At 44.7% G+C, this 12,782-nt stretch overlaps 1 protein-coding gene across 4 annotated transcripts in view; it reads left to right on the top strand.

The window, feature by feature from the left end:
• Positions 1 to 12,782, top strand: part of FOXP1 (forkhead box P1) — a 392,435-nt gene that overhangs the window by 244,202 nt on the left and 135,451 nt on the right. The window lies entirely within an intron of this gene.

Here is a 12,782-nt window from a genome sequence, read left to right as displayed (position 1 = left end):
TGTGTGTTTGTACACGAACAGCAGTGAAAAGCACATTAATTTCTGTGTGTTTGCAGTGTGTCTGTCTCTCCGTGGATTTATTTCAGCTTCACATCGGTGTAACACTGCTGCTGTTGCCGGTGGTGCTATGCCAGCGTAAGGCAGGAGTAAAACAGATGAATCAGACTCCAGATATTTCAGGGAAAGCGTTTTATTTGGGGTCTCTTGTATGAAGGTGGTATTTTATCAGATAAACTGTAATTAAGTTATGCAACTAGCTGAGGCGATTTGCTACTTTGGCAACTCCTAGAACTGCTCTGCTGAACATCCCGAATTTGTACTGCAGGATTCAGCTTCATTCTGGGAATTTAAATAGAATCTTAAACGAGAATTAAGAGTGGAGGTGACAAAAAAAAAAAAAAAAAAGGCTAAAGACAACAGGTAGCAACATTTAAATTAAAAGGCCACCCTTTTATCCAGAAAATGGAATATGAGCAAAGCAGGCAGGTTTCTCAGAGTTTCACTGTGTTTTTCAAGGGGTGCTTTTGGGCTAGAAAATAACTGCCAGAACACAGTTTTAAGAAATTCTGAAGATCAGTGCTCCCCTCCAAAAGTGTGTGTGTGTGCGCGTGCGTGTCAAGTATTGCTGATAAAACTAGTTGGTCCATCTCTAGCCTACCGTGTCATTTCTCCTTCCCTGCCGCTCCTGCATCGCGCGGTGGTTTGTCTGAACAAGATGAGATGGCAGAGCGAGAAGGAGATGCCTGCTCAGGCCACCTTCACCATGGTGTTAGTGACGGCGAGATGTGGTTACCTGCCCCGTCTCCTTCTCAGGGTGATACTTCGCAAGCACAAGGTGTTAAAGCCGTAATGAGCATTTGCCAGGCAAAGCCTCTGTGCTCCTGTAGCCAAGCATCTCGCCTCCACGAATGGGAACCGCCGTGTAACTGGGGAAGGCAACACCAGCACTGAAGCAAATCCTTAGGCTCAGGGCTGCAGCTTAGGCAATCCTGGGAGCAATTTATTCCAGTGTTTTTGCTTTTAACTGTTTCCACAATTTATTATGAGAATTATGTGTAGCATTTAATCTGGCACTTTTATTTAGGGCTTCATTTGCCTAAGACACAGATAAGCACAACTTTCTGTAAAGCACCTGTAGGGTTCCTTCAGGCACCTCAGAGGCTATGGGGAGTTGGAGAGGTCAGGACCCCTTTTGTAGTAACTGAAGACCTGCTCGCTCAGAGGAGCGTGCTCAGGCCAGGCCATGCCATGCCATTGCATAAATCAGAAATGCTGAAGCAGAAAATACCATCTGTTTACTTGGAAAGTTTATGGATTCTTCTGCGTCTAGGAATGTTTGTATCTGGCTATGGTTTCAATGTATGTATCACTTCCAACGTACCATATTGAAAGGATAAAGTGGTTGACTGTGCACTCTCTAAACTGTTAATCGTGTCTCTGTGGTCTTTCTGACATCCCATATATTGGAGAAGGTTGCAAACTGTATGACTTTGCATCTGCTTCCTTTCCTTATCTACATGGTGACAAAAGTTGACTGCTCATTACTGAATAGCACGCGGCATTTACAGTCCTCTGGGTGTAGCTTTCAGAGCTTCGTTGGAGTACCATTACTTTATGTTACTAGCATGGTTTGCTGACTGTTTTGCGTAAATGATTTAAGGAAAACTTGACAAATGGTCTGAAGGGCCTTTTCCAACATGGACTTGTACCTCATTTTCCAAGATTTCCTCAGGATGGTCTTTGTTTTTTCATCTAGCACCTACCTTTTAATGGAGAGGGTACTCTCTTCTTTTGGAGTCAGTATGCCTCGGTAGACGTGGAAAAGTATGCTGCGGCTGTGCATCAAAATTGCTTTCCTGCTAGAGCCCGTGCACAGCAGGCTTCGTTTGGAGAGCAGGTTTGAGGTTGTCTCCTAAGGGTTACAGGGCTTGACCTTTCTTGTTCTGGTGGATTCCAGCTTTGAACAATTCCTTTCTAGGCATGAATTGGACACGGGTGAGTTACAGTAGTCGCGTATCTGTGAGTCTGCGTATCTACAGTGCTTTCTGATGAGATGCCCAGAGACACAGGGCACGGTTTTGCAGGCTGATGGCCGTGGCTGCCCGGGTGGGAGCTGGAGGGTGACAGTGGCAGCAGGTACCTGGTATGCTCGGAGCTGTCGGGGCACTCGCCGTCCATGCAGAAACAAGCCTCAGGATAGGTATCAACGCTGTTCAGCCACCATCTCGGAGAGCCACATGTGGTGCTTATAGTACCGTATCTGCGAGGGAGCTGCTGGAGAGGCGGCCGGGGCTGGGTGGTGGGTGCTCCCTGCGTGAGCCGACGTTCAGCAGGGCAGCGAATGCTCGCCAGATGAACCGAGGTGCCTGCACTCCCAGTGAAACAGTGACCAGGAGCTGAAAGCTGGAAGGGAAGCTCTGCTTTTTACTGGCAATAAGAAATAGGAGAGATAAGAGTCGTGTTCTTCTCATCCAAGCAACTGCAATTGTAGTGAGATGCGAAGTGTAGATGAGAAGCGTCCTCCTCTGTGCTTTCCCTTGGGGAAACTGGAAGAGATACGGAAGGTCAAATGGATACTTGTAGGACATGATGAGCAGAAGGTGGTGTAAGGACATTGCTTCAGGTTGTGTTGTATCAGACCAGGGAGATTCAGCGTTGTGATACAGAGGACTGTGCGATATGCAGCCCTTGATGGCTCCTCACACTCTTCACGTTGCAGTCACATTCTCTGATTTATGGCATTGGTGGAACAGACTCATTTAAACTATTAAATTTGTTGGTGTGGAAATTAGCTTGAGCAAATAGACAGCTAGCTGTAGACTGTTGCTGTGTTTCTCAAAAAATACAGCAAAACTCAAGGGGAGCTTTAAGTAAAGTCCAGCTGTTTAATAATCTGTGTGTTAAGTAGCCACTAAAAAATACAAAAACTGGTATCTGCAGAGCAGTGGGATTTCAGACAGTTGGAGTTGTTTTGTGTAGAAAATACATGGCAAGTGTTTATTTTTAAATGTTGACCACTGATATTAGGTATTTATGACACTGGAAACACAACAGAAGGCTAAAAGCAACCTGTAATACACCACAACAGCCAAAGGTTGGCTCAAATTAGCTCATAACCACAACTTAAAGAGGGTGTTTTACTCAATGTTAAATGCTGGAAACCATCTCGCGTCGCTTCTCAGTGGTTAAAAGCTTTGCAAAAGTGGTCACCACTACACAGGTAGTGTTAAGGATGCAGAAGCAATGAATGTAGGAGTTACAGATGGCCAGGATCCTTTTAAATAAAGGTAAGTCTCCTGGGGATCAAGGACCTTCCTTTTTGTTTTAGGTACCTTTGTCCTCATTGTTCTCTTTTCCCTGGTCCTTCAGCTGGGTGGGGTGAGAAGAATAATTTTTAGGCAGCATTTGCAGGTTGTTTTTATGAAGCACTGATGTGAGAAAACTCCCGAATTTGACACAGCTACAGAAGGTGGGGCAGGTTCATGGCTCTGAGGGTAATTCTGAACCACTCTACCATGGGCCATGTTTTCTTTGGCTGGAGCATTTGACAAGGCTGACATATTTATGTACAGAGCTAGTATTTAAGTTGGAATTTTACACATATGAATGATGAACTAAACAGAACTCATTTATTTTTTTCCTTCCCTCTGTAGTTTTTTTTCTTTTTTTTTTTTTTCTCCAAATGTGAGGTTACATATCGCAGACAAGTCTCAGCATATCCAACCCGTGCTTGACCACCAGAATTAATAACTAGCCACATTCCTTGATGATTCTATAGGGATTGGAAGCTAGGCAGCCGAGTTTGCTATGCAAGAGAGTTAATAAAAATTTTCATTGCTGGAGGAAAGCTTATATACAGTAGTCTGTTTGTCCTGTATTTCAACCACCTGAGTCAGAGCCAAAAAAGCAATTGTCTACTACATATTTCAAACAGATGCTGAGGGGTAAAAGGAGTGACTAGAATTCACAGCAATAAAATGCTGGCTCTTTAAGTTCCCTTGAAGGAAGTGAACCCATAAAATTTTTGCTGCTGACTTGTTTGTCCAGTTCTTTGAAGTATTTAACATTAATTTAGTCTGCAAATCATTGCCACCTCAATTTTTCATTGAAGTATCGAAGCCTGCTAAACACATAACCTTGGAGTGCACAAAAAAAATGATTCCTTTAGCAGATATATTCATTTAGCAGTTATCCATTTGAAAACTTATTACTGACGCTGGTGGTAGGGTATGCTATAGGTATTTGCAAAGGAAAACTTTTTGAACAAGTCTATTTTTTATGACTATTAATTTCACTTGCAGTAGGTAAGTGTATTTTAAGAGGTGGTCTTCCACCCGTTTCCTCCCCGCCGCTCCTTTCTGTTAATAACACCCATTGCAGTTCTGCATCGGAAACCCGGGGGGGGGCCGGGACAGTTGTATTTGATTGAGTAATGGACCGTGCAGAAATTGTTAGAGGTTGTAGCCGTTCAGGAGTGGATGTGCTTGTCCCGTGGTCGCCACCGAGCGCGGCAGCAGCGGGGTGGGAGGCTGTGGTGGCGTGGGCTGGCGTGCTGGTGGGCACCCTCGCTGCTGCAGGTCCGTCTGCGAGCGGTTCGTGGCCTTTTGGGCCGTGCCCAAAATTTCTGAAAAGCAGAAGGAATCGGTGACAATCCCGCTTACGCCAAACGAAGATGAAGGGAGTGTTAGCCCTATCTCAGATACTCTGTTTTCCAAGCAGTCTTCAGGCTTAGACAGGCAAACTGTCCACAGGGGTCATTCTTGTTGCCTTTGCAAGAAAAACTCAGATTAGACAGCACGTGGTGGATGCCCTGGCAAGTGAGTGAGGTTAGTTATTGCTATGGCATCCTGATTAACAGCATCATTATTTTTTTTTTTACTTTCTTTTTCTTTTCCCCCCCTTTTGGCTTCTTCCATCTAAATTTAAGTTTCTCCCTTCTCCTAGACCTTGTGCTGTGGGTGATACGGAGGAGGAGACCCCTTGCCCCACCACTGTGGGCTCCAGCAGAGCCATGCCCTGCCCTGGTCCTGCCCACGGCAGTGCTGCTGGGACCCAGCGGTGGCACGAGCAGAGGACATCAGCTGTAAGGGGGAGTTTAAAAAACGCCATCAGGCTTAAGTTGGAAAAAAATATCAACACAGAGGGTGTCAATTGAAAACCAGCAGGGTGGGAAAGCTACTGTACTGTAGTGGGAATGCAGCAGCCTCAAGGCCCTTTAAATGATTGGTGACACACTAGAGATATTGTTAAATTACCTTTTTTATTGGTTCTTGAGTCTTATGTCTTAAAAGACTATTCTTTGGAAGAAGTCAAGAGAATCCTTCTATTTGGTTTAGATATAAACCTGAGATGCAAAACGTGGATGTGGATCTGGACCTGAACTTCTCCAAAGTCTGGGGAGTATTTTGGGCTGGGATTTTGGTGCGAGACCTGTCTCTCTTTGGACGTGATGGTTTGGAGGACTTGTGTGCAGTGTTAACCTGCAGCACAGCCAGGCTGTAGCCGGTGGGATGTTGGTATTTTGGCATGCTTCCCTGCCCAACAGGGAAATACTGAAATGTTTCCGTAGAGGTGTCTAAAGGGTGTTTAAAGATTAAAAGGAACATTTTTTGGTTTGTTTTCAGCACCAAAAATTGAATACAAGGATTTACCGATTTGTAACCCCACTGATTACATTGACGAGAAGACCGGAAAGCGTTTGAGCTTAGTTATGCTTAGTAAGCAACCAGAGAAAAGGTTTCTTGCATCTAATTCTACTTCTAAACGTTCAAAACTCCTTGTTTGTAGTTCATGAGTATTATCTCTAGTGTTGAACTCTCCTTACCCTCTGTGCTTTAGTTGCCCCATCTATAAAATCAGGGTGGTGGAGAAGAGGCTTTTTGATTTCACTGAAGGACCTTAAGATCATTTCAAAGGGGGTGTGTATTCCTAGTCATTTGCAAGCCAACTTGGGGAACAAGCTTAATGAAGGATCAAGCCTCAGGTGAAACACTTATTTTAATTCAAAGGCCTCTGGTTAAGACTTTCTTTCCAGCCTGCACGGTCCCATATTTTACATTCACTCCCAGCATGGACTTCCTTTGCTCAAGGTCCCATAGGTAAGCCACAAGAGCAAAATATACTACAGGGCCTCATACCAAAACTTGGAGTGGGAAATTTTAACCGTCCAGCTTAATTTTTCATGACTGTAGAACAATAGCCAAGATTGTGTTCTGGGTACAAAGGTGGCCACCGGGATGACCCCGTTAGCCACCGCCAGCTTTGCCCCCTCCGTGGGCTGCAGTTTGGGCTGGGACCGAGTTGTGGCCCGCGGCGGCTGTTTGCATTTCTCCTGCGTTGGAGCGAGATCGTCGCGGTGACGAGTTCACGCCGAGAGATGAGGGCTGAGCACGGCTGTCGCTTGTAGAGCCGCGTTTTGTATCTGCCTGCGGGGGAGCAGCTGCAGGCAGATGAAACCAATAGGGATAATGGTGATGCTGAATGGGAAAAGAGGATTTTTGAACCTGAAAAGGGCTGTTTATGTATTGTAAACCCCTTTTCAACGTTGTAAACCCTTTGAAAGCAGCCCCTCTGCCTCCTCTTTGCTCTGTGCAGCACCAAGCATCCAAGTTGGCTCTCTGGTAACAGCAGCAGCTTAATACAGTTTTTATAGCACTCGGGAGGAATGGGGAAAATTTTGAAAAAATCTCAATTGGCTAACAAATTTCAGCATTTTTCAATTGTATGCTAACTCCTAAGCAGCAGGCTGGCATCTACTGAGTGTTGAAAAATGCTGTGAATTGGTAATTATGAATTACAGCAGGAGATCAGTTCAGCTTAGTGTTTCCAAAGCCTCAGAGATCAAAAGGTGCCAGTGAGAAAGATAAAGTGTCGAGTGGCAGTGAATATGCCAGGCTGCCTGAAACTTAGTTTCACTGTCTAGTTTGAGGAAAAAATGTTGTTGCTGCATTTTGGGGGGGGGGGGGTGGGGGGAAGAAAGAATGAATGTGGATAATATTTCTGTTCAGGCATGGACTATTTCCAGGAAGACTAATGAGGATGTAAAACGATTGCTGAGGTGCTTTTAGGTTTTTATATTTTTGTCTGTTTTATCTGTTAGTTTACCTGATAGAGCAGTAATTAAATGAAGAAAAGCAGTAAGAAGAAGCAAGAGAGCAGGATAAACAATGGCTTGTTCTTTCTTAATTTTCCACCAAATGCAGAGCATATACGACCATATTTTTTTTAAGCTGGCAAAGTATGTATTTCCCTTTTTCGTACTCTTTTCAGCTGTCATTTCCAGGAAATGACACTGTCAAATTATATATATATATATATATATATATATATATGTGTGTGTGTCACGTTTCAGCCCGGTCCGGGGAGGTGGTGTGCAGGGGCGGGGGGTCAGCTTCCCACCAGTTCACCGCTGCCATGCCCCGAGCGAGACGGAGCCTGGGTCCCCCAGGCACCCGGGACCCCTGTGCATTTGTGCTTGGACTGATGGGTACTGTGCAACGGTGAGGAGCTGGAGTTGTCTCCCACCTGGGAAGCTCCCAGGCTTTTAAGAACATCAGCAGATAAGGATCGAGATTTCGAAGCAGTGGGTAGCAAGGGGAGCAAAGAATTGGCGAGCATGCACCTCTAGCTGCTCCGAGGGTCCCAAGAAGAGTGAAGTTAATCACTAGTAGAAATGGTCTGATTTTAAGATGGCCAAAACCTGCTTTGCTTTTGCCAAGCTGTTACCCAAGGAGGAGGGCAGTCTTTGCTGGTGGGCAGCCCGCCTGTCTAGGGTGTATCTAGTAAAACTTGAAGATGTTTTTTACCACTTTGAAAGTCCTTTCACCAATTCCCCAGATTATTGGCAAAAGAAGGGCAGTGGCAGATTCCTTATAACTCTCTTCCCCTTCTGCATCAATTATGTGTCTTTGCGAGGCAGAGCTTTGAGTCAGCTCTCCTTCATTTCTCTCTTCTGGTTGCTCCCAAGGGAGAGAGTCTCTTGGTAATAGGAGCTACATCAGTTCAGAGGAGACTACGGTTTTGTTCCTTTCTCAAATGACATATGACTATCAGGCATCTCATGAGTTCTCTGAGTGGGCACATGAATTGAACCTTTTAGGAGTCTCGGTGATAATGGCCTGATGGGTAGGAAGCAGACACTCGTTACAGGTCTCGGGGATCTGCCTGGTGGAATTAAATAGCTGCCATGTTAGTGATGCCCTTTTACCCTTCTGAGCTCTCCTGTGAACGTCGCCAGCGCCGCACGAAAAAGGAAACAAAGTTCACCACAGGGTGGGTTAGGGGATTTTTTTACTTTTGTTTTTGTTGCCTGTGTGTTGTTGTGTGGGTTTTTTTACAGTGCAAGCACAAGAGATGTTTTAATTAGCCCTGGTAGGATTGTTTTCTGCCTTATATGAAATTAATTATGAAGGATCATGGGCCCATTGGCATGGCTGCGGTCCTTATGTCTCAACCTGGCTTCCGAGGAAACATCTGTAATGCTGCTGGTGTCTGCGGATAGGGCTGGATCCCAGTGCCAATGTCAAGTGGGGATTTTTTCCTAATATGGACAGTAGTCCACAAGGAACTGGATGAAGTCCATCAAACTAACGTCGCCAACAGCTAGTAGAGAGTTTGGCTATACTCTTCTTGGACCAGCCCTGAGTTAGAGACCAGAAGGTAAAGGGCTTTTTTGCTCCGTTACTCAACGTCGCGTTGCCGAGCGTAATGTACTAAAACCACAAACCCAGGGATGCTGACAGGAGGTGGTGCCTGTTCACCAGTTCCCTGTGCAAATAGCTGTACAGTAGTGGCTTTTGCAAGATGAAGCTTTTTGTTTTGCTTTGCTTTGCTTTGCTTTGCTTTGTTTTCCCCCAAAGAAAGCTCAGAGCGTGATGGGAGCAGGCGCTGACATGCTCCTCCAAACCCATCCCCTTCCTAATTTTTTGGGACATATGCCCCCCTTTACCTTCTGGCCTAATACTGATGAAGTGCAAGTGTTTCCACTCACAAAAGTTCCATTTGTCCTAATTTCGACAATGTGAAACTTGTGTATATAAGTTTTTATCTGAGTACTCACTAGGGGATTATACAACCAGTGCTTTAAACTGGCAGTGACAGCTAATTCCTGGTCAGCAGTAAGTGCTAGGTTTGTTTCTAAGGAAAATACCGTGAAGCAAGGGCAGGGGGGTTGTTGGTTTGTGTTCTTTTTAAAAGTCTTGATGTTCTGTATTAGACATAGACTGCTTTTAAACATCAGCATGTGTTCTTTTTCTTTGATGTTTTTCACGAAGAGGATTCTGCCTTCCACTTTAACAAAAGTCCCATGTTCCCCTGATGTTGTTTTATGCTGCTAATGATGTTACTTACTCAAATAAATACGTATGTGCGTGTAGAGTTAAAATGCAACATTCCCCTCCAACACACCACTGAAACATAACAGAACTGATCTTCTTTAGTGATCTCCTGTGCTGGAATTTCCATGTTTTGAAATTAAAATGGATTCTCCTTATCTTCTCATAGCCCTTTGATCCATGGATCCTTTGCCTGTGGGTGTACGGTGGCGCTAACGAGGAAGCTTTAGCTTTGCGTGGCATCGTTAGCTCCAGAGCATTAGCAGCATCCCCGTGAGGAGCAGCTGTGCTCCCCGCGCACCAGGAGCGCAACCTGCTTCCCGATGCATCCCCCTGAGCTTGGTGCCAGGCGGGGTGCTCCCCCGAGAGTGCCCTGCGTGCACGCCGGGCGTTTCTGCAATGCTATTCCTTTTTCCCAGGGACCCCGTCAGCGTCTTGGCAGTGGAAACGTGGTGCGAGTTTCCTGCAGCGATACCTGCTTTCCAGACATCCCCGATCTTTTCCTTCCTCCAGGTAGCATATAGCTCTAAGGACTAAACTTGCAGATTAGAACTGGGTTCATCTGTGCCACCAGCCTGCACCCATGCCGAGAGTTTGCATGTTTTTGTTTTTCCCGACTATTCATTCAGTCCAAGGTGTGTCGTTTGTAGCTGGTTGCAAGTGGTGAACTGAATAGCTTGAACCTTTCTGCCAGGGCTCTGCATGCAAGTACTGTCAAAACTGTTCTCAGTGATGAGTCAGTTCCTTTTTTTTTCTCTTTTTTTTTTTTTAATGACGAGTATGCAGCTAGTGTACCCATTAGAGTGTGCAGAGGGATGGCATAGAAATGAGGATACACATGTGTATGTATCAGACACTGAAGAGCAGTGTTCTTGTTATAAATACAGCTCGGCTGTGTTCCTTCTTACATTTCAATTTTATAATCCGTTCCAGAAGATTTGGACAAAAATACTGTAGCGTAAGAGAGCATTAGTTTCTAGGTTCTTCAAATAATAATTCTTAGTGAGGAAACTAGTAAATAAACCTTTAAAGATGGGCAAGATGACATCTTCCTTAGTTCTAGGAATTGGACTTGGGGTATAGATTTATGAAAGGTAAAATAAAGGACAGGTAGATGCAGGAGCAGAACTGTATGTTTTATTTTTTTAGTTTATTGCTAAAATGTATGAATTGTCCTTTTTTGTTTGGTTTATTGGTGTGATTATATATGATCTATCTTTACATGTATACTTTTTAGACCTGGTGGGCCCACTGTGATTAAATGTTTGCTTTGAATACGTGTCCAGCGTGTTAACTTTTCACAGCGGAAAGTTGTTAAATTCATTTTTGTACAAGGGAGGCAAAAAAAAAAGGGGGGGGAAGGGAAAAAAAAAAAGGAGATTGTTAAATGTATGGAAACCCTTATTGGCTGAATTATATAACTGAATTCATTCAACATGCTCAGTGTATCTTGTTCTCCTTTCAGTATTGCCACTCTGTTCATCACCCCTTTTAGTGCTTTAGGCATATGGCATGCAGTACATCCAGGGAAGTGTCAACAATATGGCATATGTTATACATACTGATCTTGATACACCGTAGAAAATAATGGGCCTAACTTTAAAAGGCACGGTGCTAAGAATAGAGCACGCTGCAACATGCAGACAGTGAATCCGCCATGAATGTCATGTTTGAAGACAAAAAGAGCTGTATTTTTCATTACTTTTGTGGCTCGGTTTGTATTTTGGCGTTACCGCAAATGAAAAATATTATGGTCAATGGAGTACAGGCCGGGTCTTCGCCTGCCTGACGCTGGTACCACGGACTCTGCGGAGGCGGCAGGGTGGGCACGCGTGGGTGTGGGCAGGAGGGAGCAGGCAGGGAAGGCAGGGAGCTGTGGGTCCTGCCCGCCCGGTTCTCCTGCGCCCAGGGCCGCCCGTGTGAGCCACCGCGGGGACAGGCAGGGACGTCTGCTGGCGAGAGCCGTCCGTGGTCCGAGGATGTCCGGATGCTTTTCCAGGAGTCATTAGAGGGTCACGTTAGCTCACCGCTTAGCTCTGTCTCCGCGCTGTAAGTGAGCCTGCGCGAGCAGATTGCTACGCTTACGTTAAAACCGCAGTGGTGGAAATGAGTCTTTCCAAAGGCTCTTCCAAAGATCTTCCCATTAGGATCTGACTGTGAGATCGGGGCTCTCATCTGGACTCGCAGCAGTAAAACGAAGATGAAACGCTCTGTTTCTCATTTCTGGATCCTGGACTTACTCAGCTCCCCGTTTCGCAGTGAATCTTCCGTCCCAGAATGCTCATTTTCTAAATGAGAAAAAATTTAAACAGAGGGTCCTTTGAAACACTCGGCCTGAAAACTGTTCCAGGGAGTTTCACCTTTAAAATAAATGATTCATACCGTCATAGAGGTGTATGTATATGTGTATGTCTGTGTTGCTGTTTATTGTGCTGCACCGGCCTAGCTTGGAAGCTATAACATCTGAAGTGCGGAGAAGCAGTGACTGGAGAAAGAAATATCTTCTTTCCAACAAAGACCAAATATTTGTCTGTTATCTCTATGGTCGTTTTAGTGATTCTTGATATTCATGGAACCGTGCAGATCGCCACGTGGATAAAATAGAACAACAAAATATTTATTTTTAATCTTTGTTGAATGCTGAACGTTTTGTGCATGTTTATGAGGGTTAAACATTAATAGCAGATGTTGTTAATGAATAGAAGGCTTGAGCCAGCTTCTGAGACCTTTTAGTTAGTACATGAATTTTCTGGTTGATGACAATACTTGTAACATGCCTAATTATGAAGTAGTGTTCTAATCAAGCCTTGAATAACTGAAGAATTTCCCCTCCTCTTTTGCGGTTATTTCAGTGGCACACACACAGATCGCTTCAGTGCCTGTGCTTATTCTTAGTGATTTTTCTTTTCTTAGAACATTCATTGAGGTTTTTCCCCCAAGAAGAACATTTATTTACGCTGAATGTCAGCGCAGGAACGTGCACACACATGCAGAGATGGCTACGCGTGCGCGGCGCGCGCGTCCCCTCCATCCCGTCCCCACCAGCAGCTGAACTGGTGCCAGCCTCTGAAGTTGTTGTCCCAGTTTGTCACGCTTCCAGGTGAAGTACGTGAAAGTGATTATAGGTAATAAATATCTTTTTTTTTTTAACTTATTGCAGAGGCAGTTTTTCCCCTGTTAATGAGGGTAATTTGACTTGGTTGAAGGATTGCAGTTCTTAAGAATTAATGCAGCAATCCAATTCAAAGATTTAAAGAGATCTAAGATTTTTCACAGGTCGTGTGCTAGTGAATGTGCTCCTATCACATAGCAGCTAATGGACTTGAACAACAGTCTGTCATTTACTGTTACCTCAGTGTATAGCAGCTTTGCCCTTGATAGCAAGTATACTTTCCCAGCAGTGCAGGTTATTTAGTAGTGCGGTATATTTGTAACACTTTTAAGAGACAG

This window comes from Harpia harpyja, chromosome Z (assembly GCF_026419915.1).
Source record: "Harpia harpyja isolate bHarHar1 chromosome Z, bHarHar1 primary haplotype, whole genome shotgun sequence".
NCBI classification, from domain to species: domain Eukaryota; kingdom Metazoa; phylum Chordata; class Aves; order Accipitriformes; family Accipitridae; genus Harpia; species Harpia harpyja.
This window is presented reverse-complemented; position numbering and strand designations above follow the sequence as displayed.